The sequence below is a fragment of the Rousettus aegyptiacus genome, unplaced genomic scaffold (assembly GCF_014176215.1).
Source record: "Rousettus aegyptiacus isolate mRouAeg1 unplaced genomic scaffold, mRouAeg1.p scaffold_m13_p_2, whole genome shotgun sequence".
Classification (NCBI taxonomy): Eukaryota; Metazoa; Chordata; class Mammalia; order Chiroptera; family Pteropodidae; genus Rousettus; species Rousettus aegyptiacus.
Window position 1 is genome coordinate 103,124,452 of NW_023416295.1, and position 25,650 is coordinate 103,150,101.

Below are 25,650 nucleotides of genomic sequence, written 5' to 3' on the forward strand. Positions count from 1 at the left end.
TTTCTGCTCCTGTTTCAAAGAGGATGAGACTTCTTATATTCTACTGGGAATGTCTACCTATTTTCTAAACCTTAGAATAAATTATATTTTAGGTTATTTTCAAAAATATCCTCTTCCTGTTATTTTCTAGTTGCTACTTCTTTTCTCTTGCTCTGCAGTATTTTTACATTGCTCTCTTTGGCTTCTTTTTCTTTACCTATCTTTGAATGAGGCCAAACCTTTTCAGTTTTTATGTTTGTCAGCAAATTGCATGGATTGCCCTTGGTCCAATTCATATATTCTTGGATAATGGTTAAATCTCTTTCAAATATACAGCTGGAAAAAGTTGATATAAATAGCTCCTGAATAAATTCTCAGTTTCTTTCAAGGATATACCTAGTTCAATGGCTGTTATGCTTCCTACAGAAAATTTCCTGTTCTCGCCTCTGAATGATAAACCATATAAATTATTGCAATTCCCAGGACATATTCTTAGGATTTCTGATAGCCTCCAATCCTTACTACAGTGTTTTATTTATGGAAACTACACCTCTTATGTAGTAATACTCAGTTACTAAACCTCCATTGTCCAGCTTATTTTCTGAGATGTTCTTTCTTTGAATTTTCTTTCTTTGTTAGGAGGCCAAAAAAAAAAAAAAAAAGGAAAAAAAAAGAAAGGAAGGAAGTGCAACAACACAATAAATGCATAATAGAAGGACAGTATTTCAATATTCTACTTGCTACTGGTGTCAAGTATCCAATCATTGAACCTGCAGTGGGCAGGTGCAAAGTATCATCCTTATTTACAAAGTGAAATCTGGGTGACCTGTGAAGTGAACTTTAGTAAGATTTTTGCTCCCTAATCATATATTCTCACATACTAAACAAAGACTTCTTCCAAAATTTCTGACTTTAGATTGTCTGTGGACTTCAGTGTTCAGTGCTGCTTTATAACAATTTCTACCAATATCTTTATAGATATTGCAGTGGGAAGTATGAGAGAAGGCACAGGGAACTTACAGCCAAATGCCATTTAAGTGAAAAGTCCAAGTGGGGATATTTTTGCTTCATTAATTAATTAATTCTCTTTCTTGTTAAACAATATTAAAAGTCAGTTTTATTTTGGTTAGACACTTATTTAATAATTTTATTCATAGGCATCTTCTATAATTTGTTGATCTAAAATTCCCAGGTTTCTCTGTGTTATTCTTGTGTTCTTGTTATATGTTACTACCAAGTGTTATATTGCAGAAGTAACAAAGGAGAAAAATACAGAAGTTTGATAGCATCTGATTAGTTTACTTTTTCCATAGTTTTCATCTGAAGTTGTTTATTTTTGAAAAAAATACTGGAAAAGTAATTAATGAATTTTGGAAACCTACGCTGACAAGCACTGTACTAAGTGCCTTGATGTCTTTTCCTACTTAAATGTTTGAGAGAGAGAAAGTCTAACAACCATTAATACAGATGAGACAAAATGAACCTCAGAGAAGTCAAGTGAGCTGTTCAATGTCGTACAACTTGTAAGTGGAAAACTAAAATTCAGCCCAGCCCACTCAGATAGGGAAAGCTACTGAGTCTCTGGCCTTTCCAGATACCATAATGAACATTTAACATAGAAAGTGATTCACATATTTATATTTCGTGCACTGTCTTTAAGCAAATTCTTAACCAATATAAACATTAAGTGAATTGTGCTGATAACACATTCAGCTCTTTGTTATTCTGCCTTGTGCTAAAAGACAGAGTTTAGCAAAGGGAATAGATACAATACTTTTGAAAAATTTTTCTGCTCTCTCATAACACCATAAACTGTTCATAAAATTAAAATATTTAAGTCATTATTTCCTGCTTATTACATAATAATCTACTATTTAAAAATACTTGTTTTGATAACTGGAGTCCGTTTTTAATGATTTTGGGAAAACTGAGGCTTCTGGATAGGAAGACTTTGAAAGAAATTTTTGGGGCCTATTCCTACTCTACCATCTGGAAATGTTAGGGTTCCTGCCCCTTAGTTATAAAATATTCAACCCTAGCTCCCAGCAGGGTGTTACACTGCTGTTTTCTTCTAGCCCTAAAGCCTGCTGGGAGGAAATTGGAGTAAACTTCGCTGGAGTAGAATTAGTATGAATATGTGGGCAAATATGGATTAAAGTTATAACCCTAATGGTTGAAAGGTGGCAACAGTGAAAAACAGACTCCATAGAAACTCAGATACAGGCTATTAATGAGCCAGATAGAGAGAACTTATGGGAGGTAAAGTGAGCCACAGAGCTGAGCCATGCCAGGAATTCAGCTTCAAAACAAGACACAGGAGAACAAGGATGAGATCCAGCTCTGGAGAAATAAACATAGAAGAGTGTATTCAGACACAGACTCAAGCCAGCTGGTTGAGTCAGACAGTCTTGCCATCACAAAGTTGGAAAAGCAAAGAAACCCTGAATAGTAAGATGGCTCGGCACAAGGGAAACGATGTCACCCCGCCTCCCACCATGTACGTAGGAAAACACATTTTGTAGGAATGTACTTGTCCTTTTACAATGTTAGGGGATGAACAAAACAGGATATGTAGCTTTGTGATCTTGTCAAAAACACATCTCATTCAGGCATTGTTTTATAAAAAGTCAGGTTTCTTTTAGCAGTTTGCATGCTGACACTTAAGAGAATTGCAAATCTCCATTTTATCTTTTTATTTGATTATTTCCCCCCCCACACACAATAGCTAAAATAAGATCTTTGCCTAAAGGTTGAACAAAGATGTGAATTTTGTGAGTAAAAAGGGCAATTTATATTATAGAATTGATTTTAGAAGAATAAGAGAAATACTAATATATATTGATGGTCTATTACATATGGGATGACCATGTAATTACATATAGACAATATATATTATTTAATGGGCATCTGAAACTTGGGCATAAATACATATCAAAATACCTACTGACAACTTAGGGCTAGAGAACAATATGATTCAGGTGTCAATGCTCAACTGCTTCCAAGGATAATTGGTAACACTCATCCATTCTTCCTCTTTTTTCTTACGTTAGTCACAGAGACAATCCATCCTGGACTGGTCAAGTCCTTTTCCTAGAGGTAGTATATAAGTCACACCTATTTATCTCTAAATTAAACATAAGTTTTCAAACATAAGGCATAAGAACAGCATTCCTATTAGTTCTCTTGCTTTAGCTATGTCTCTGCTTCTTTGGTACAACAGAGCTCCTTGCAAATGGAAGGAGTTTACTAGGTTCACTTTCTTTTGAGTCACTTTTGGGAAAATGTCTGTACCGAAATAACTTTCAATGCTTCCCTGGAAGGTTGCTCATAGTTCTGACTATTGGTGGGAAAAGAACAATGGCCAAGGTCTATAGAAAAGATTCTACCTTCTACATTCCTAAAACACTCTATGATTATTTGATTAAAAATTGAAAAGTTGACTATATCCTTTATAATACAAGTTATCCAAATCAATTTCGTGATTTTACTATTTAATCATTTCATGCACTCTGTATTAGCTGTAGAAATTAGGTGATATGGAAATGTATCAAGATTTCCTCTTAGAAGTTATTTGATAATAGTATTAAAATTTTAATTGTACATGCCCTGGCATTTCTGGTTCTATGAATTTGTCCTTATATATGTACAAATCCTTAAAGATATACACACAAGCACACTTGTTGCAGCATAATTGGTGTTTTTGAAACAGTTCAAATGCCCATAAATAGATATCTGATATATTAATTATAATATACCATGCATTTTTTAAATGAATGAGGTAGCTTCTATAAGAGTCATTATAAAAGATACCTAAATTATATTAGATAAACAAGGCATGGATTATTGCATATAATACAACCACATCTATATTTAAACATATATGTCTTTGAAATGTGTGTACATAAAGCATTGCTAGAAGGACATGAGAGTTATGGTTTACAGTGCTTTTCTCTAGAATGTATACTAGAGGTCAAACGAGGAAAGGACGTTTTTCAGTATAAATGTTGGCACAAAAAATCATATATTATTTTTATAATAAGAAGTTTAGCATATATTTTTCACCCAATAAACCATAAAATTTGATAAAAGTACGCACTCCTAACTCCAAGCCCCTAAAAAGGGAAAGGTCTTTTTAGTGAATATAGTGATCCAAGAAAGAAATATTGGCATCTATTTCCCATCCCACTTCTCTCCCAATCTTGATTTTGTGTAGGACCCTCTTAAGGTTTAGGCATCCCCCAGAGGATGACTGTAATTAAAAATGAAAGATCATGTAAGTGACATCTTTTGATCTTGACTTGCATCTTTAGTTTCCTAGGGCTGCTTTAACAAATTACTACAAACTGGGTGGCTTAAAATAACAAAAATTTATTCTTTCATAGTTCTGGCCATTAGAAGTTTAAAATTAAGGTGTTGGAAGGCCATACTTTCTCTGAAGGCTCTGGGGGAGAATATCTTCTTGCCTCTTCCTAGCATATGGTTATTGTGGGCAATCCTTGGCATTCCTAGGCCTGCAACTGCATCATTCCAATCTCTGCCTCAGTATTTACATGGCTTCTTCCCCCCGTGTCTGTCGGTCACTGTGTTTCTTCTCTTTTTAAAATAGTTGGATAGGATTGGGGCCCATCTTAATTCAGTATGACCTCATTCTAACTTGATTACATCCGTAAAAACCCCATATGTCCAAACAAGGTCACTTTCACAGGTACTGGGGGACAGGGTTTCAGCATATGTTTTCTGTGGGACATAATTTAACCCATGACTCCTTGATTTTTTTAGATCCTCTGTATTAAATTGCTTATTTTATAAGATGAATCCTAAGGGATTGGTGTGACAGCTGAATTAACAATATTGATCCCACAGCAATCTCAATTTCTAATGGGGCTCAAAGCCTCTAACTGTTTCCCTCTCCGTCCTCCTCACGAACAAGCCTCTCAGAATGTAGTTATATCAGAAATGAAGGTATATCTTTCCCTGGGCTTAACACCTCCTAAAACCCAATCTGAAGAGTTTCAACTACTTGGTTCAATTACTTTATATAATTTAGGATGATAATAGAAATAAAACATTTTTATGACTTAGACTTGCTACATAGAACAAACACTTTCTGATATAGTGTGTATTTAAATATCTGAAACTAAACACACAGAGTAGAATTATTCTCTGTTAACAAGGGGAAATAGCCATAACATAAAACGTATCAGCAATGTCATGATACATACAAGTCAAATACCAATTTTAATTTTTTCTTCCCTCTTCAAGAACAGCTGATTACAAAAAGCAAATTTCGTGGTCTCCTACACACTCACAGAAGTAAGCCTGTGTGAGCTTGCCGTGTTAAAGCCCTTCTGCTCTTTGACTTTCGAGAAATCCCTTTGGCTGCTTAATTAATCCTATGAACATACTGGGCCTCCAGCAATCAGGACACCACCCTACCAGAGCACCCCTCTTGCAGCAAACTCACCATAATGCTGGATAATACATTTTTTTGAAAGTTTTAAATACAGGCATACCTTGGAGATACCATTTCAAGCCACTGCAATAAACCAAGTGTCGCGATAAAACAAATTGTAATCTTTATGCCGGTGGAAGGTTTTGCCTTCAATATATAAAAAAGGCAACATTTGTGAAGCACTATAAAGTGAACTGCAATAAAAGGAGGTATGTCGGTAAATAGCTGAGCTGTGAGGAAAAAAATCCCAGGTGTCAGAAATCCAGAGAAAATTTAAAGCAAGAGTGATAAGTACCTAATCTTTGACCTTATAGAGACTTTAACAGCTAGGAGCTAGTGATTTGTTGTTGTTTTGTTTTATTCTATTTTATTTTTAATAGATAATGCATCTACATGGTTCAAAAATAATAACTCTATAATAAATAGTATTTTTGTCCCTATTCATCCCCCTTCTTCCCATAAATAAATTATTAATTTATTATGATCCTTCTAGTGTTCCCTAGGCAATAATAAATACACATCAGTGTACATTTGTTCTTCCTTTATACACAAAACGTAGCCGATCTTTTGTATGCAATCTTATGAGATTTGCTTTTCTTGTTTCCAGGTAATAGTGTATCTTGGAAATATTTCTACATCAGAACTTAACATTTCCTTGGTCTTTTAAAACACGGCATAGTATCCCTTTGCGTGGAGAGCAATTATTTATTGATGAACACAGGTTGTTGCAATATATAAACTTGTAATTAGACTATCATGTACGTTTATAAATATGTCTGCAGGATTAATTCCTAGACGTGGGATCCTTGGATCATAGAGTAAATTTGGTTTATTTTGAGCTATTGCCAGAATGCCCTCCACAGAGGTTGTACAGTATGACAGTCTGACCAGCCTGTAAGGAATGTCTCTTCCTCTGCAGACTGGCACACAGGGAGCATGTCAAGTTTTTGGATTTTTTCCAATCTTATAAATTTGAAATAGCATCTCACATCTCACATTTGCATTTATTTTATTATGTATGATGATGAGTACTTTTAAGGATTTTTATTTTTATTTTTCTCTGAACTTTATATCTTTTGTCCCTTTTTCTAATGGACAGTTGTGTTTTTGTTGTTGATGTCGTGGAACACGTTGTACATGAAAAAATTATATAGGGACTACATAGGGACTTCCCAAAGTACAGAAAATACTATATAAAGCCTATACTCTAAAAAGGATGACCTGCAAAAAAAAAAATCAGAAATACATGATTTATGAAAATCTATCCACTAGGTCAAGGAAGAGACAGAAATTTCTGGGTGTTTCTGAGAAGCCTATTTCTGATTACTCTAGGGACGAATAAAAATCTTTCTGTGAGAAATTTCTGTGAGACCATATTTATAGTACCTTCTTGGCATGGAGATTATCAAAGCTTAGAGAGTAACATGAAAGCTGTTCTAGAGTCAGTGAAACTCTAGAATGCACTGAAAATTCTGGAATCAAATAAATAAAACAAAAGTGTTTTTAATGGGCTATAATCATGGGAAAATTGAATTTTGGATATTTGGGGATTTACTTTGCAGTTTTGACCCAGGAACAAGTTGTTTATTGCAAGCCTACAATTTGCTATTCCTTAAAATAGAGCAAATATATATACATGTGAAAAACAATGTTCTTTTAACATTATTGTTTGTTTGTTTGTTGGCGAGGCAACCCTTGGTTGACCTCACAGAGTACAAGGACCTTGTCAGTTTACAATCCCTTATTTTTTTTATTTTTTATGCCTACAGCACCCAGTCTTCCTAGACCGTCTCCCATCCAAGTACTAACCAGGCCTGACCCTGCTTAGCAGCCAAGATCAGATGGGATCGGGCTTGTTCAGGGTGGCATGGCCACAGACTCTTAACGTTATTGTTAATTTAACCTATTTTTAAATATTGTGAAATAGTTTAAACCTACAGAAAAATAATAGAAGCCCAAATACTCTCATGAGTTAATACATTGTTTTAAGACACAGGTTAGGCTACTTATACTATGAAACAAACACCTTCAAGAACTCAATGGCTAAAAGTAACAAAGCTTTATTTCTACCTCATACTTCATATTACAAGGAGTCAGCAGAGAAGTTCTACTCACTGAAGTCCCTCAGGGTCTCAGGCTGACAGAGTCCTCACTATCTCCTTCATCCCAACAAAAGTGTTTTGTGTTTGCCACACCTGTGGGAGAGAGCATGAAGATTTGTACACCTGGGGGTAACACAAATCACATATTTGTATATTTCCTTGGCCTGTGTAAGTCACATGGCTATGCTTACACTCAAGGTGTGGGTTAGGGTAACCCTTCCTTGTACCTACGAAAAGAAAGAAGTACCAAAAACATGAGCAAGCATTTTTTTTTTTTCAGCAAAAGACTCAATAAAGAGACTGAAAAGACTAAAATAAATAAATTTTAGTATGGTTAAGTCAGAAAAAAAGTACGAATAAACAATAATATGTGTGTAAAGGGAACATTGTTTGAAAGAAATTTAAAAGAATGTAGCATGAACAATGTAAATACTACTAACCAGAAGAAGCTCATACTAATGTCCATCGAAATAAACTTCAAGGTCATAACAAAATGAGTAGGAAGAACAGCTATAAAAATGAAAGAAAATGAATTCATTCTTAAAACTCCCTTCAAAGAAACACTAGAACATTTAACTTCAATTTTGTACAAATTCTTCCACAAAATTGATTAAGAGAAAATACTACAACAAATTCTAAATGGCTAGTAGAACTTTGACAGCATAACCAAATGGAACAGCACAAAAAAGGAAAATTGCAGACCAATGTAATTAATGAAATGTTCTCAGAAAAACATAATGACCCAAATCCAGAAACATATAAAAGACAATGTATAATGACCAAGATTGCTTAACATTAGAAAATCTATTAATATAAATCACCATAACATAATCTCTTCTAATAGATTAAAGGAGAAAAGTTATTATAACCAATACGATTAGTATTATATGTAAATCAACATACATTCCTGCTAATAAAAAACTAGAAATAAGAGAAACTGTCTTAATTTAATAAAAGGTATATGTAAAAAATCTTCAGCAAACATCACATATAATAATGAAATGTTAAGGCATTTGCCTAAAAATTAGGAACAAGACAAAAACGTTCTCACCTATTCAATATTACACTGGCGTTCCATATTATACTGGGATACTGTATGAATGTACAATATTCAATAACTGCACTATTGGAGAGAAAAATATGAAAATAATAAAGCTTATAAAGGAAAGAGAAATATGTCATTATTGACAAATGCTCTTGTTCTCTAAATACAGGGCTCCAAAGAATCAACAGAAACATTATTCAAATTAATAAGAGCATTCAGTCATACTGTCATATACAAAATCAATATTCAAACATGACTAAAATTTTATATGTGACTAACATAAATTGAAAACACAATTTTTGTACATTAAAAAATTACATGAATTAAGAAAATGGTAGTGGTACACACAGAGAAACTTGATCAATGTAACAAAAATGTGAGCCCCAAACAGATTCATGAAATCTGGAAATTCAAGCAATGACAGAGCTAGAAATACAAATCAGTGGGAAAGGAGATACTGTGCAGCAAATACTACAGAGACATCTAGTTATCCATGGGGAGAAAGGTAAATAAATACCCCGCTTCTCAACATCAAGTTTAGATGGATCAAAGACTTAAACACGATATAATGAGAATGTTTAATGACTTCAAGATAGGGAACGAGTAATTAAAGAAGATTTTTAAAATGCCAATCATAAAGAAAAAGATTGATAAATGTGGCTACGCTAACATTTACAATTTATTTTAACAAGAGACCCTGTAAAGAGAATAACAAGACCAATAAAAGCAAGATCTTGAAACAACCAAAATATTCCCAAAGATAAATAATTTCAATCCTAGAAATGTAATAAAGATATTGCATACATATTCATAAGTACAACTTAAAAATTTTTAATTGTGGTAAAATACACGTAACACAAATTTTGCCATTTTAGCCATTTTTAAGTGTAATAGTTCAGTAGTATTAAGTACATTCATATCATTGCAACCAATCTCCAGAATCTTTTCAGCCTGCAAAACTCTGTACCCATTAAACAACAATTTCCAATTCCGCCCTCTCTTGGCCCCTGGCAACCACCATTCTCCTTTCTGTCTGTATAAATTTGAGTACTCTAGGTACCTCATATAAGTAAAATCATACCATATTTGCCTTTTTGTGACTGGCTTATTTATTTAGCAAAATGTTCTCAAGCTTCATTGATGTTATAACATGGGTCAGAATGTCCTTCCATTTTAATGACAAATAGAATACCACATTTTGTTTATCCATTCATCCACTAATGGACACTTGGGTTCCTCCCACCTTTGGCTGTTGTAAATAATGTCACTATGAACATGTTCAAAAATCTCCTTGAGACTCTGCTTTCAGTTCTTTTGAGTACAGAGCTCCAAGTGGACTTGCTGGATCATATCGATCATTCTATTTTGCATTTTTTGAGGAACTGCCATAACATTTTCCATAGCGGCAATGCCATTTTACATGCCTACCAACAGGGCACAAGGCTTCTAATTCCCCTACGTTCTTGTTAACATTTCCTCTTTTCTGTCTCTCTGATAGTAGCTATTATGACGAGTGTAAGATAATATTTCATAGTTGCTTTGAGAGTTTGCATTTTCCTAATGATTAGTGATGTTGATCTTCTTTTCATATGCTTATTGGCCATTTGTATGTCTTTTTTTGGAGAAATTTCTGTTCAAATCCTTTGCCAAATTTTTAATGGGTTGCTTGTTTTTTTTTTTTTTTTTTTTTTTGTCGTTGTATATTGGTGAATTTTAAAATCTATAGACTTAAGCCAAATAAAAGTATAGAGAAATATATGCATTATAATTTTAGCCTAAAGCTTGAAATAGGCCAATTTAAATATTGTGTTGTTTTCTGACTAAATACACATTTGATAAAGCTATAAAGAAAAACAAGAAAGTAACAAAATTCGGGCTGTTGAAAGGATGGGGAAAGATGATTGGGAGATGAATACAAGCTTCACTAATGTTGTGTTTTATTTCTTAATATTCACATTATTCACACAGTTTCATATGGGTATTTGCATTATTTTTAATAGTTCTTATGTATTATGTACAATTCATTTTAAAATAAAAAATTACTAAGGAAGAAAACAAATGGTGAAGAAAGAGAGCACTCATAGATTAAAAGCATGGGGATGTGAATTCTTCATTTAAAGAAAAAATTTACTAAATGAAGAATTTTAGGACATGGTTCCATACTGTAGTGGTTAGCATATCCACTTTGCACACAGAAGGTCCTGGGTTTGTGCCCCCATGGAGCCACAGTCCATGGTCTCCAGCCATGCCACCCTAAACAAATCTGATGTCTGATCTTGGAAGCTAAACAGGGTAAGGCCTGGTTAGTACTTGGATGGGAGACCACCTAGGAAGATCAGGTACTGTAGGCATAAATGAAAGGAAAGAAAGGAAGGAAGGAAGAAAGAAAGAAAAGAATTTTATGACCAGGTCATATAATGCATTTGTGTGAAGCCAAATTAAGAAATCAGTAATGTAAGAATTGCTGCTTTGTAATAATAACAGCAAACATTGAAACCAATGAAACACAAATGTATGTGTAAACAATATTTCAAATGGATTTAAAATATTGAATTCAGAGTTTGAAATCATGTTAAGATTATTAAGAATAAAAAGAAAAATGAATAAGCAAATGTCCCCCACCTTTTCATTTTCATCCTCCGTAAGGAGAATTGAAAATTATTGGAAACAAGTTAAATGCCCATCAATGAATAAATGGTTAAAACATGTCTGGTATGTATATATACAACAGAATATTATTCAGCCATGAGAAAGGAGGATATCCTGCTATTTGCAACATGTATGCACGGTGTGCACATAATGTTAAGTGAGATAAGTCAGACAAAGAAAGACAAGTACTGTATGATATCACTTATATGTGGAATCTAAAAAAGTCAAACTGACGAAATACAGAGAGTAACATGGTGGTTACCAGGGGATGAAGGGTGGAGGATAAAACTGGTGTTGTTTAAGGATACAAACTTGTAACGGGGAGTAAATAAGTCACATGGATCTAATTCACAGTATAAGAAATATGGACAGTAGTATTGTACTACAATCATCAAACTTACTAAGAGATTAAACTTAATTATCCCAACTATTAAAAGAAAGGATAATTAATTATGAAACGTGATAGAGGTGCTAAATAGTGCTACGATTCAATCATATTACAATACATAAATGTATAAAATTAGCATATTGCACACCTTAAATTTACGCAATGTTATATGTGAAATATATTCAACAACAACAAAAAGAAGAACGGCAAAAAGAAACATTTATTATTGCGGTTGCTGGGGCACCAATTTATTTCTTTGTCCATAATTAAAGTAAAAAGTTAAGCCTTTATCCTGCCTTTCTGTTTGAACTGTGTGATAGAAAGAGCAAATAGCCCTAGTAGATGAAGAAAATGTTCTGTCATTGAAAAATCCCAGCTAATACAAGTTGGCAAATGATGTCATTAAAAAATTACAAGTTTTGCAGTTCTTAAATAAGTAAATGACTCCGGCAAAGGTCATCAAGGATAGTTAAAACAGAAAATAAATAAATAAGAAGCTAAAGGGGAAATTTAAAGTGAAGACATCAAGCTTTCACTATTTGAACCGAGTAAACAATTTCCGTGTCATTAAAAATCTGAAAGCAAATGCTTCCCATTGTGAGGTGGTGTGATCAGGGTAGAATGACTTTTGAAATGTACTCACTTAAAAAATAAAAAAGAAGAAGAATTTAAGTCTAATCAAGTTTTAAATCTAAATTCTCTGAAAATTTTGAGGTATTAAAGTTAGGTAATACCATGAGGAAACATTCCACAGAGCAGGTGAAATGGTTTCTTTATCAAGTCAGTTCATCTTCCTTTCTTTGTAGAATGTTACAGTTGCTTCAAAAGGGATTTCCCTGCTTCTAAATTTTTATTCTTCTTTACTGCGCAGTTACACAGATAATATAAAAATTTTTGGCAAGCTATAAAAACAGTCACTAAATAACCAACTATTAAGTACCTACTGAGCTTAAAAATATAGGCAGATAAATAAAGACAGATAATACATATAATTCCTTTCCTGCCCACTTTAGCCTTCATCTCTTCTAGGGAAAGGCAGAGATAGCATGCCTTTTTTATTTCTTGTGTCTTTATTTTTCCTCTTTGTTCTTTTCATTTTTCTCTTCTGGTCATAGATGGCTGAAATGTCCTGGACTTTTGAAAGGTTTTGTTATATTTATTACTTTAATTATTCTAAATATAATTTAGATTAATAGATCAAAGTAAAAAGAACATCATAATAAAATGTTCTTATATCTAGTTCACACAACTTACATGAAAAGTATGAAGTAGTTTTAACCATTATTTTCCAAATTTCATGACGAAACCTGTTAATGAAGTATGTGCTCAAGAACGCACACTTACGAAGTAAAGAAGTAAATATTATTAAACTTTATACTTCTATGTTAAATTTTTCTTGCCATTATAATCATAATATGTCCATATTTTCAAACTAATTCTCAAAATTTAACACTAACTATAGGTTAGAAGAGACACCTGAAGATAGTTACCTGATCAGAATTACTTTATCCACAATATTTCCAATGTGGAAAAGAACAAAATATTTGCTGCAAATAGCTTTCTAACATTTGGAAAATTTTAGTGATGATAATTTTGTTAATTTCTTTTTACTCTCATACAAGTCAATATATCCAGCATGCTGAGAAAAAAGTATGAAGCAGATAAGTCTAGAAAATGAAAATTATTTATAGTGTTAGAGTTCTGATTTTTAGAATTTTTTTCAAATTAATGGAGTGTGTTTAGTTAATCTCAGGCATTATATCTCTATTATAAATGTAGGTCTGATCTGGAGGGAAAGATTTTATACAACTCTGTTTAATGTCCTAAGGAAGCTAATTGTTCCTAATAAAAGTATTTGCTAGATTGAATTCTCTTAATGTGTTTAGAAAGTTTATAAATAGTAAAAATGCAAATATTTCAAAAATGCAAATATTCATCAGTAGCAAATTCTGTCAAAGTTTTAAGGAAGAGAAATGTTTAATGTTACTGAAAATACTTCAGATCAAAAAAATAAGATTCTAAAGTCTTCACAACATAAAAAAGAAAAACTATAGTTCAAACACAATATCATTCCAAAACTTTTAAATAATATAATAGCAAATAGAATTAATCTGAACAGTAATAATACAGTATAACAAAGAAATTAATGTCAGGAATGAAAGAAAGATTTAATTTTAGAATATCTATTAATATCATTTTTATAATAATAGGTTAAAAGACAAAAATTTAATCATTTTCAGAGATATCAAAAGACATTTCATATATCTGCCAAACGTTAGTATTTTTAAATCTTATTATTTTAAATCTTAGGTCTAATAGGTTATATCCTTGACTTCATATTTAAATGTATATAAAATTAAGAAACCATCATAACATTAAAATTCAAAGAAAATATTGTAACATCATCTAGAAAGAGACAGAGACCCAGAATTTTCTCTCTTTCCTTATCTGTTTATGGGAGAACTCTTAGGGGTGACCTGAGGGAGACACATTGCAATGTTATAGGTGACATGAAGTTCTTGGCTGAGGCCCAACCGAAACAGACCATTTCCAGAGTTTAATGGATTGCTACTGTGCCTGTTCAATTTTATGACTTGTGGGTCAGATCAAAAGCATTGCATCATGATTTGATATCCCATGGTCCCCAGTCGCATGCCAAGAATTACTACTTTAACGTTGAGTAGGTTCTACTTTCTATGCTCTAAAAGGTATGGCCTTGCTCTAGAACTCCAAGGATCTCTAACTCTTCGGTCAGCACACGCCAGAGATTCCTTATCTATCATACTCACTTTCTACAACGTGGTACTCGCATATTGAATTCTAGAAAAACAATTTTTGAAAAAAATACAAATAATCAAAATTGATCCAACTAAAAGTAGAAAGCATTAGATCAACAATCATTAAAAAATGAGAAGAGTAGTCAAAAGTTATGGTCTAAAATGCAAATTTTATTATTGGAAACAGACTTAGAATTTTTACATTGGTTGATTGGGTTATAAAGTAAGTCCTAATACATTTCAATGTAAAGGTATTCTATAGCACACATTTTCTGACCACAAATTAAGTTATAAGTAGAAAATCTAAATTAAATTTTTTTTAATATTTTAAAATATACTTTTAACCATAAGTTAAAATAAACTCATGATCGAAAGGAGAAATCAATTTATAAATTACAAAATATTTCAAACTGAATGAAGGATAAAGATAAATTAACTTGAATTCTGCTTGTTTGGGTAGGGAACATAGGATGTTAGAAGTATGAGAAGTGAAACGATTGAGTTTTGTTAAACTTAAAGATTACATTCACAGGAGTTGAGGTAACTAATCAAATAATTCTGTAAAACAAAACAAAACAAAAATCTCCACTATCCTATAAAGCAGTAATATTGTAGTAATCATTTATCTTAACTTTGAACAGGCATGCAAGTTCAGTCTTAATTAAAATTGTTAAATAGACTAGGTTTGCTTTCGAAGGCTTCCTAATCCTTCTTTTGGGACTCCCCTTTTTGTTTTTGCTCTTTTTCTATATAGGAATCCTAATACCCCCTCTTTGCTCTCTTCCTCAAAGTTTCACTCATTCAGGCACTGCTGCATGTTCCAAAATAGCTTTCATACTTTCATTTCAAAGTTTAAAAAATTCTGTTGTGACTTACAGCATTTTCATCATACTGTTGGAGTTCACATGTGCAATGCACTCCCGTGGGTATTCTGACCATGAGAGCTTTGACTCTTCCTTTTCCTCTCAACAAACAATTACAGGATGCAAAGAACTAAAAAGGAGGTTGGTCCAAGAAAAAGAAAAAGTATCCTCTTTAGTTTTTAAAGTATACCATTAGTATCAGTATTAGTATTTATTAGTATTTGTATTAGTAGTATTAATACTAGTAGTAAAGTTGTGATGCTTTTCAACTGATCAGTACATCAGTGTGTGAAGACATCATAGTGAATTAAGAGTGATGACTTAGAGGAATTAATTCTAATTAGGCCAATTCACCCTAAAGCAAACATTACTGATGATCTCTGTTAGAAAACATAATTTTTTTTCAATCATTTTTATTTCGAAACGTCAAGATGCAAATTGAGATATTTCATGCGAAATAACTATATCTTTGTCTGTTTATATTTACCCTATTTAATTATAAATAGGATAGTCAACATTTTATTGGGACAAGATGTTCTGACTTGCCTAGCCCCTGTGGGAAGGAAGTCAATTTACCTAGATGACAATACATTTCTTTCTATAGAATTGAAAAAACAGTAAAGAGATAGATAAATACTGAAAGAGTTAAATTATTTGGATGTTCTGAGGATAAATATGTACTAATATATAATAATACACAAATAGAATTTTCTAATCAGAAATGAAGGCGGTCAAGGAGGAAGAAGAAGAAAGAAAAAAGAAAATTAAGGGAGGGCGGGGGAGGCAGGCAGAAAGGAAAGAAGGAAAAGAGAGAGAGAGAGAGAAAACGAGAGAGAAAAGGAGGGAGAAGAAAGGGAGAAAAAAATTAATGGCAAGACTTTGTGTCTTCAACAGATCAGCTCCTGGAGGAGGTAGGACTAAATCTTATGTGTTATTGCTTTTGAATCTTCTGTACCAGTGGTTACATAGTAAGCACCCAATAAATACATGCTGGTTGTTAGAAATAATTAGCCTTCAAATAAATGAGATATATGAGAAAATTTTTGTTTTCGTTTAGAAAAGTGAAGCCAAACAAAAAGGAAAAAAAAATCTGAAGCTATGAAAAAAGGAAAAAAAATCACAATAAATGTATTTTTCACAAAGTTACACAAGCTACGGTAGAAGGGGTTCATTCTTTTCCTATGAGATGGTTCCATTTGATGCTGTGCTGTCAGCATCAGCCCACTGGTACCCTGCCATGCTCAGGCCACTCTTAGGTCAGACTATTGAGGAGAACTGAAACAAAAGGAGTGATGAAAATTAGAGCATTCTTCTCTGCTTTTCCATTGATAACTTTAACGTTTTTCTAGGCACATAAGTTACTTTGCCACATATTACTTTCACGATTAAGTACTCAGAGAATTTACTGTGCCTGAAATGACCCAAAATGTGGGAGAGGGTTATAATTCTAATTTAGTCAGGATCTGAGTAAATCGACAAAATCTAGATAAGTCTAAAATCAAGAGATGGTTCTTGGGAAAAGACTCAGAGAACATTTTTTTCCTTGTCCTTGCTCCGAAATTAACTATCATTCTTTCTCTGATAACCAGCTCATATAAATAGATTTAGAATATAACCATAAGGAATCAATTAGTTCAGCAAGCACATATGAATGCATCTTATGTCGCAGGCATAATATTAAATTCTGGGATGGAAAGGAATGATCCCTTCTTTCTCTAGTAAAGAATGAAGAGGAATGAATGGATTCTGATATTTCACAACATATCCAAACATTTACTCTGTACTAAACATATAATAGTTATGAAATTAAAGCAATGAAGAAGACAGATACAGACCCTGCCTAAAGAAGTTCAGCATCTAGTGAGGACACAAAGTATACGAAGCAATTAAGTATAATTTAATAGCATTAAGGAGATATAAACTATATACTATAAAAAAGAACCGATTATTGTAACAGATCATTTGCAATTCAAAGTCAAGTACAACAACAGAGGTATAAATATGTGAAGTGGGAGCATAAAGGGCTTCAAAACACTGAATGAAGTCAGAGAAAGGCTTTCCAGAGAAGGTAACACTTGAGCTGGAATGGAAAAGCTGAGTAGAATAGGCCAGGTGAAAAATTACAAGTAGGAGTTGAAGAGGGAAACAACATATTAGAAGCCGTAAATATGTTAACAGGTCTATCTTGGTCAGGAAACACTAAGAATTTTCTTGAGAAGAATAGTAGGGTACATATCAAGGGGTGGTGTAAATAATACCAGAATGGGAGATTAGCTACCAAATGTCACAGGTGATAGGAGCAAGATAAAAAAGTCTCACATTTTTCTGTAGGCGAGGACCCAAAATAAGTACTTAAGCAGAAGAACATAATCAACATTTTCTTTTTCTTTCTCGCTTCCTTTTTTCTTTCTTTCTTCTCTCTCTCTTCATTTTCTCCTTGCTTCCTTCTATCCCACCTCGTCTTTCCTTTCCTTCCTTCCTTCCTTCCTTCCTTCCTTCCTTCCTTCCTTCCTTCCTTCCTTCCTTCCTTCCTTCCTTCCTTCCTTCTTTCTTCCACAGTTAAGTAGAGTGAAGTAAAAAGGAGACATTGATGGAAGAAAACCCAGTTAGGTGGTGATTGGTAAAGTTGAAATGAGCAACAATAAGCATCTGGAGAAAAAGTAGTGACTAGAAACGAAGTGGTAAAAACAAGATGGAAAAGCATTTCTGAGGTAGAATTCATAGGGTTTGGTTACTACATGAGTGAGTTTGTTTGGAAGGCAAGATAACAGGGGTCAAATAAAATGTAAGACTCAGGAAGACTGAGAAGATTTTGAGCCTGAAGCCTAACTAACATCATTGACTTAAAGGGATGATTCAGCAGAACGGTAATGTTAGGAGCAAGGAAAGTTTTAGAAATGAAAAAGAGGTCTCCTTTGCAAATTTAAATTTTAGGTGTCTTTAGGAATATTAAAGAAATGAAAGAGGACATTTCAAATGGTCGAGTTTCCAGCGTATGACTCAGTGCACAGGGAGAAGTTTCTGCCTGCTCTGAGAATAAGAGTAGTATGTATACAGAAGTCTAGAGGTGGAGAGAGAGGAAGTTGAGGGAGTTTTCTAGTGAACACTCCTTCCTCTGATAAGAGGCATTGTTACTGGCTGGGTTCAGTATGAAGGTAGGCTGAGGTTAACAAAAGGGATTGGAGACCAGTTGAGTATGGGAAATAAGAAGAAAAACTTACCAAATGCAAGTGAAAGATTTTCCATGGAGCCAAAGTCAAGATGAGATTAAAAACTCTAAATTTATTGTGTCATGATGGTTTACAGCAAAAGAGGAGAAAGTAAATGGTTGGGTTATTCTAAAAGGTAAAATCTAGTTCTTCCATGGAAAGCCACAATCAGAAGTTTGTAATACTTTGGCACAAGCTAATGATACATGTACTAATATCTCTGGGATTTGTAAATATGTTAGATTTATTAGAGAGAACTGAAGTGCTTTTGTGGCTAGAAGGAACCAGACAGACTAACCTGAGCTCTATTGATCATTAAAATATCATTACTAACAGTTAGCAAACAGCTATACTAGATCATCTGGTGTTATTTTGACCAGTTTTGAAAAGTGAACTTTATCTTAAAATATATCTCAATTACAGATACAAAGCAGCTAATGCTTGAATTTATTGTTTTTACATATTGTCTTTTCAACTGCAGTGATATTCTTAGAGTGTTCTGTTTTCAGCCATTCTCTGAATAAAAACACATTCACATTATGAGTTCTTATTGAACATAGCGAAAACTTTTTGCTCCTCTTGGTCTTTAATTATTACCTTGAGTATTAGATAGTATGACGCATAGTGACTGGTCATTGACCACTGTTGACCTGGCTCCAATGAATATTAAATATAGATGGAGAATCTGTAATAAAGAGCAAAACACACAGGCAGCTATTTTATTCCTTTGTCTCCTGATTCTTGAAGCGGAGAGAAGTGACAACAGAAATGTAGCAGAGCACAGATATTCACTGTTCGATATGCACATGCTTATCTTATTGGTCATGTGTGACCTTTTTCTGAATGGCACAAAAGGAATTGCTGGAGATACTGAGTCAAAATATTTGTGCTCAAGTTTATCTAAGCAGATGAACCTCCTTTTATCATGAAAAATTATATTTAGTGTTCTTTTGAAAGAGGATTAGCTCCTTTAACGGGTAAAAAGATGTTTTGTCAACAGGACAATTCCAGGAAATTATGCTCAAATTTGGAGGCCTGAGGTAGAGGTACAAACATCTGTAGTGTACTGAAATTGACTTATGTGACTATCCTTGAAGTTATCTAGTTTCCAGAGCTCCCATCTCCTGATTGTAAGCTCAAAATTGCCTCAGAGTATATGTAAATGTATATGACCCTTCAGAATCTATAGCTTTTTAGAGTTCCCTTATTTTTCACTTTAATGTCACATATGTACTTTTACTATCCTTTTATATCTCTATTCTAGAGATTACAACATGCATGTTGAATTTAATATAAGATATTACACTTTTATATTCCTTTGTCAGTTCTAGAACTTTAGAACACTTTAATTCCATTTCTTTTAATGATGAATTGAACTATTTTTCCCAATTCTTCACTCCTTTTCTGTGATAAACACCCATAATCTTTGCATCTGATGTTAGAGTGCCCCCACTAGAGCAAGCTGAATATATTTCATGATATATTGATAGTCGGCTTAGCCAAGCAGTTTGCTTCAGCCAGTGGCATGTTAGTGGACATGAGCAGAAGTTTTAAATATGCTAAAATAATTTGTCTTGTATACTTGCACCGTTGTCATTACCATGAGAAGGGGGTGCCCAAGAAACCCATGGTTGCAGAATCAGACATACGGAATATACCTGATATCGAACTGCAGCCTGCAGTGAAGCCCAGTTGCACAGAGACAAAGTTCAGCTAACCTGTGGACCCATGAGTGATGCCATGAGTGGTATGTGTGTGTGTAAGCCACTAAGGTTATAAAGTGTTATTACAGCACTAGCTAATTAGTAAAATTCCTGTTTAGTTATTTAGTATTTTATTAGAGAATAACTGAAGAAAAATTGGCTTCTACTTAGTGATAGTTTCAGCAAACTTTAAAAATTTCCCCAGTACTACAGTTATTCATTGTTCTTTATTTTTTCCTAATTGCTGCATATGTAATGTTAATTAAGTGATTCTTTAAAAAATATCACTGTTACATAAATCTCTCCTTGAATAGTTATTCAATTTTCAAACATTTAAAATTTTTACACAAATTTTCTACTATACCAATAAGTGTATTATTTATGTAAGTTTCTGGGTATTTTTAATCCCATACTCTGTAAATTCCCCTCTTGCTTTTCCTATCAACCTAGAATTTGCTTGCTATTGAATGATACTATCTGTAGATCACTTTAAATAAAATATATTTTGTAGAAAAGACTTTTTTACAGCACATAATTCTGTCAAATCAGATAATTTATGTAATATTGAATACAGATTTCAAAATTGCTAAACCATACTTTGTCCCACAAGGAGTGAATTATTAAATTGCATTCATTCGACCTAATGAAAAGCAGCTCGATAAAAATCTGAACTGAAGATAGTGTTAGAAATGTAATGAATTATTAAAAAATTATTTTAAAAAGAAATGTAATGAATTAGAGTATACAAGTTAAATATGTTAAATTAACTATTGTTAATTTAATATTTGGAACATTATGGAATGTTTGGAAGCCAAGCATACAAGTTTGGAAAAGGATTTATCAATATAGCTTAGGTTTATGTAGATATAGAACTATTAAAGGAAATTCTAGTCCCATCTATTAAAAAAAATAGCAAAGTGAGGGTGAAAGGAGGTCAATATTGGGACTTGACGTGAGATGAGGTTAACTCTTAGTAACTAAGATCAAAGAGTGAAAATAGAGAGAGCTCTTCTGTGGCTGAAGGTGAAACCCTCTTTAAAAGAAGAGAAAGTCATGGGTGTTTAAGGGGAAATTGGAGAAGTGGCACCAACATGGAACCACAACTCCAAAGGAAGAGAAAGCTTTGCTTCAGGAACTGTGCAAGTGAGATTAATCTCACTGGGCCCACCATGGTACCGGCACCTGGAATCTGTGGTAAGGTGTGGTGGTGATAATGCCAACGTTTATATCAATGAGATAAAATGGCAGCTGAGAAGGATCTGCAACAGTGTGCAATGGATTGGCAGTAGCAGGACCACCAGTGAAGAATTTGAAAGACAAGGAGAATCAGGATCTAGAAGGATGCCCTTGGTTCCCACAGCATGGTGGTACTGACAAAATAATTTGAGGTCATAGAGCTAGAACAGTATGTCTGGGGACTAACAATAATAATTTTCTATTATGTTGTCTGATTCTAATGATTAATTTTAATCCAAAGTAAGTAGATAAATCTTGTAACAAATTTAGATGCCTAGCTACCAAGCATGCATTTCACTTAACTGCCTCGATAAAGCTAGAGAGAGAGAGAGACGCAGAGGAGAGACTTTAAAATCAGACTTCCTGAATTTGAATCCTATTCTGCTATTCACTAGTTGTTTGACTTTAGTTGATAAATTTCTCTGTACCTCAATTTCCTCATCTATAAACTGCAAATAATAGTGGTAACACTTTCATGGGGTTGATATGATGATTAAATTAACACGTGTAAAAGACTTAGACCAATTCCTGGCATGAGGTAAAAATTAAATAAATTCTAATTATTATTATTACCCACTTTATCAAAGAGAGTATATGAGGCTCTCCCTTGTTTTCTTTCCCTATCCCCCTAAATAAAGACCATAATGAAAATACCAAGGAGTGGGAGAAAAGAACTAGATGTGACTCATGATAGATAAATTCTCAATACTTTTGCCTTTGTGTACGCTTGCTTGAGAATGTATAGGGAGTGAGAGAAATACCTCTCTTCTTTCCTTCTCCTGGCTACAGCCTGGGAAACGAGGAGACAAGAATGCTCAGTCTTACATTGTGAAAGAAAGAGACAGATGATAGAATTACCTTGGTGATGCCCTGGCTCCTGGATGGGTGGTATGTTTGCCTTCCCCTTATTCTGACTTTGGGAGGTGACTGCTTTCATGAAATAGTTGAGAATTAATACATTCGTTTTGAAATAAACATTACTAACTTTGGAAGGCAAGCAATTTTAAACTAATGGAAAATGACCAGAGAAAAATGCAAAATACAAATGATCAATGTTTGTTGAATAAGAAAAATTAAAAATACAAAACCAATGTTACTTCATGATATAATACTAATGTGTAATTATTTCTAATTTTATATATACTTAATCAAATACTCATGGGCTAGATGAGTTTCTATTAAGTATTAAAATAGTACAAATAAATGAAAATGTATAATAGACATCAAATCTTCCAAGGGACCACAATGTACCTGAATGAGATTTCCTAAGAATAAAATATTCAAGAAAATCTGAACATGAGAGCTGAGTGAATAAATTATGGCATGAAATGAACTATAATGTAGCCATTAAAATAATGCTAAAGATCTACATTTTTTAAAATCTAAATATGTTCATAATACATGTTCTCTGATAAAAACTGATTATAAAGCAGTCATATAGGTTTAAATAATTTTAATTATTTAAATTAAAGGGAGGGAGTAAGAATGTGCATGTCTCTGTATTTGTGTATGTCTACCAAACATTTTGAAAAATGTATATAAAAATGTTAATACTGGTCATCTTTGGATAAGAGGATTAACATGGTGTTCTTTCAAATTATTTTTTATTATCACTTAAGGTTTTATAACATATATTTATCATGTATTCAAGGAAAAAGCATTAAAAAAACCACTATTTTTAAAAAGTTTGATTTAAAAAAGTTAAGCTCATTCATAAAATGTAAAATTTGTTTCTGCTTTCATCTGAATCACTTTTGAAGGGCAGTTGAAATGGTGAGCAAAATTGATGGCAAAAATTAGGAGAATTTCACTCTTTTAATGTGCAAACTGTAATCAAATTGGACTTCCAGAAAAGATGATGGTTTGAGTACACATCTGCATAGCACATGAACCAAAATAACAAGCATGACAGAAAACAATAAAAGAATCTCCATTTATAAAGAAATTAGCAAATTACCAAAATCCCTTACTGTATAGTCTAAAATATATTTGCTGTTTAAAGTAAAGTTTGATCCAAGTAAAAGAAAAATACTCAGCTCCGACCCACATCTTCCACAATCAAGAGTAAGATGCTGTTTGGAGAAGAAAGTAAGTGGTATCCTCCAAAAAATCCTTTTCTTGGCGATTGGATCCCTTGTAGTTTGGGTGAGTTGCAGGAGAAGTGTGGGTCACCATTTTGGATTCCTTAGATCAAGGGTCCTCAACCCCTGGGTCATGGACTGGTACTGGTCCATAGCCTGTTAGGAACCAGGCCACAGAGCAGGAAGTGAGCAGCAGGCTGGCAAGTGAGGCTTCATCCGTATTTGTAGCTGCTCCCCAGCCCTAGCATCACTGCCTCAGCTCCACCTCAGATCATCAGGCATTAGATTCTCATAGGAGGAACACCGGCCCCTGGGGCCAAAAAGTACCTGTGGACTGCCCAACCTACACCATGAGCTCTGTGAAGTCAGGAACTGTAATGTTTGGTGTTAACAACCTTATCCTCAATTTCTGGCATTTAGTAAAAGCCGAATAAATATTTGTTGAATAAATGCCTCCAGTTGTTTTCCCTCCTTCATAATGGCAGCTGTGGAAGAAGAAACAAAGTGGCAATGTCATTTTAATGTAACACAACCCAGTTTCATAACCAGAAGGAAACAGCTGCTCAACTATAGAGCAAAGTTAATCAAACAGACATAAATAAATATTCATCCATCAAGTAAAAATCCTATGAGCCTTAGAGTATTTCACTGATATGGAAATCTGCCAGGATGACCTGAATTGGACTCTCTAAAATAAAAGAACAGCTAAAATCCAGGAGACTTAATGTTTGAAATAACTTGAAATCTCATGCTATTAATTATTGTTTTGTTTTTAAGGAGGATGTAAGGAATATTCCCAATAACTAAATTATAATGATTCCCATTGTAACACTAGACTAAATGACAATCTTGTTTTTCTAGATGACCCTAAATAAATTAGAGTACTAAGATATCTTCTCTGACACAGCTTTAATCAAAGACTTGTGGACTCAGACCAGCTCCTGAGAGATTGCACAAAAACTATATGAGATCACAGGTCTGGTATTAAGCTGTGTCCTATGCACAAAAGGTCACAGAAGTCCACCAGATTTTAGAAGGGACTCAGGATTTTATGGCCTTGCCTTCTAATAATATTTTTTACATCTTAAATTCTATATTTGTCGTTAGGTGCAAATTCACCAAAAGTCATATTGCATCTAATTTTGGTTAGACATTTGTTAACATCACTTTGACAGTAGCTTTCATTTTATTGTAGAGGAAAAAAAACATGACATGAGATGTACTCTTTATTTTATTTTTGCATTAGCTCACTTTTTAAAATTTAGTTTCAAGTATACAGTACATTAGTTAGACATCTATATAGTTCGTAAAACGATCCTCCTAATTGCACCCTTTCTCCCCTGAGCCTCCATCAAGCCAACGTATTAATGCTAACTTCATTCCCTATGCCGTGCTCTTCATCCCTGTGACCATCCATCAGCTACTAATTTGTACTTCTTTAGCCCTTCACCCCATTCTCCCAGCCTCCCAAACTCCCTTCCCTCTGTCTGACACCAAATTGTCCATTATATTTGTGAATCTGTTTTTTATTAATTTGTTCTTTTTATTCCTTAAATTTTGCATATAAGTGAAATCATATAGTGTTTATCTTTCTCTGTCTAACTTAAATACTTTCTAGGTCCATCAAAGCAATATCTTTTGCCTTCCTCTTCTTTTTCATATATAGGAGTCTTGTTTTCTTATCCTTTCAGCCATTCTATCTTTTGGGTGGAGCACTTAATTCTTTTCCATTTAAGGTACTTATTGATAGGAATGTAGTTATTACCATTCTTTATTCCTGTTCTTGATACATGTCTTTTCTTCTTAAAGAAGTCCCTCCAACATTTCTTGTAATACTGGCTTTGTAATGATAAATTCTTTTAGTTTTTTTTTTTTTTTTTGTCTGGGAAGCTCTTTATCTGTCCTTTAATTCTAAATAATAGCTTTGCTAGATAAATTATTCTTGGTTGTAGATCCTGGGTCTTCATCCTGTTGAATATTTTTTTGCCAAGCCCTTCTGCCCTGAATAGTTGCTTTTGAGAAATCAGCTGTCAGTCTTATGGGTTTTCCCTTGTATGTAATTATCTGTTTTTCTCTTGCTGCTTTTAATAGTCTTTCTTGGTATTTAACCTTTAGCATTTTAATTATGATGTGTCTTGATATGGGCCTCTTTGGATCCCTAATTTT

General features: G+C 33.4%; 1 pseudogene; it reads right to left on the bottom strand.

The window, feature by feature from the left end:
* Positions 1–7,191: 7,191 nt before the first annotated feature.
* LOC118613910 lies at positions 7,192–7,310 on the bottom strand (annotated as a pseudogene).
* Between the last annotated feature and the right edge of the window lie 18,340 nt (positions 7,311–25,650).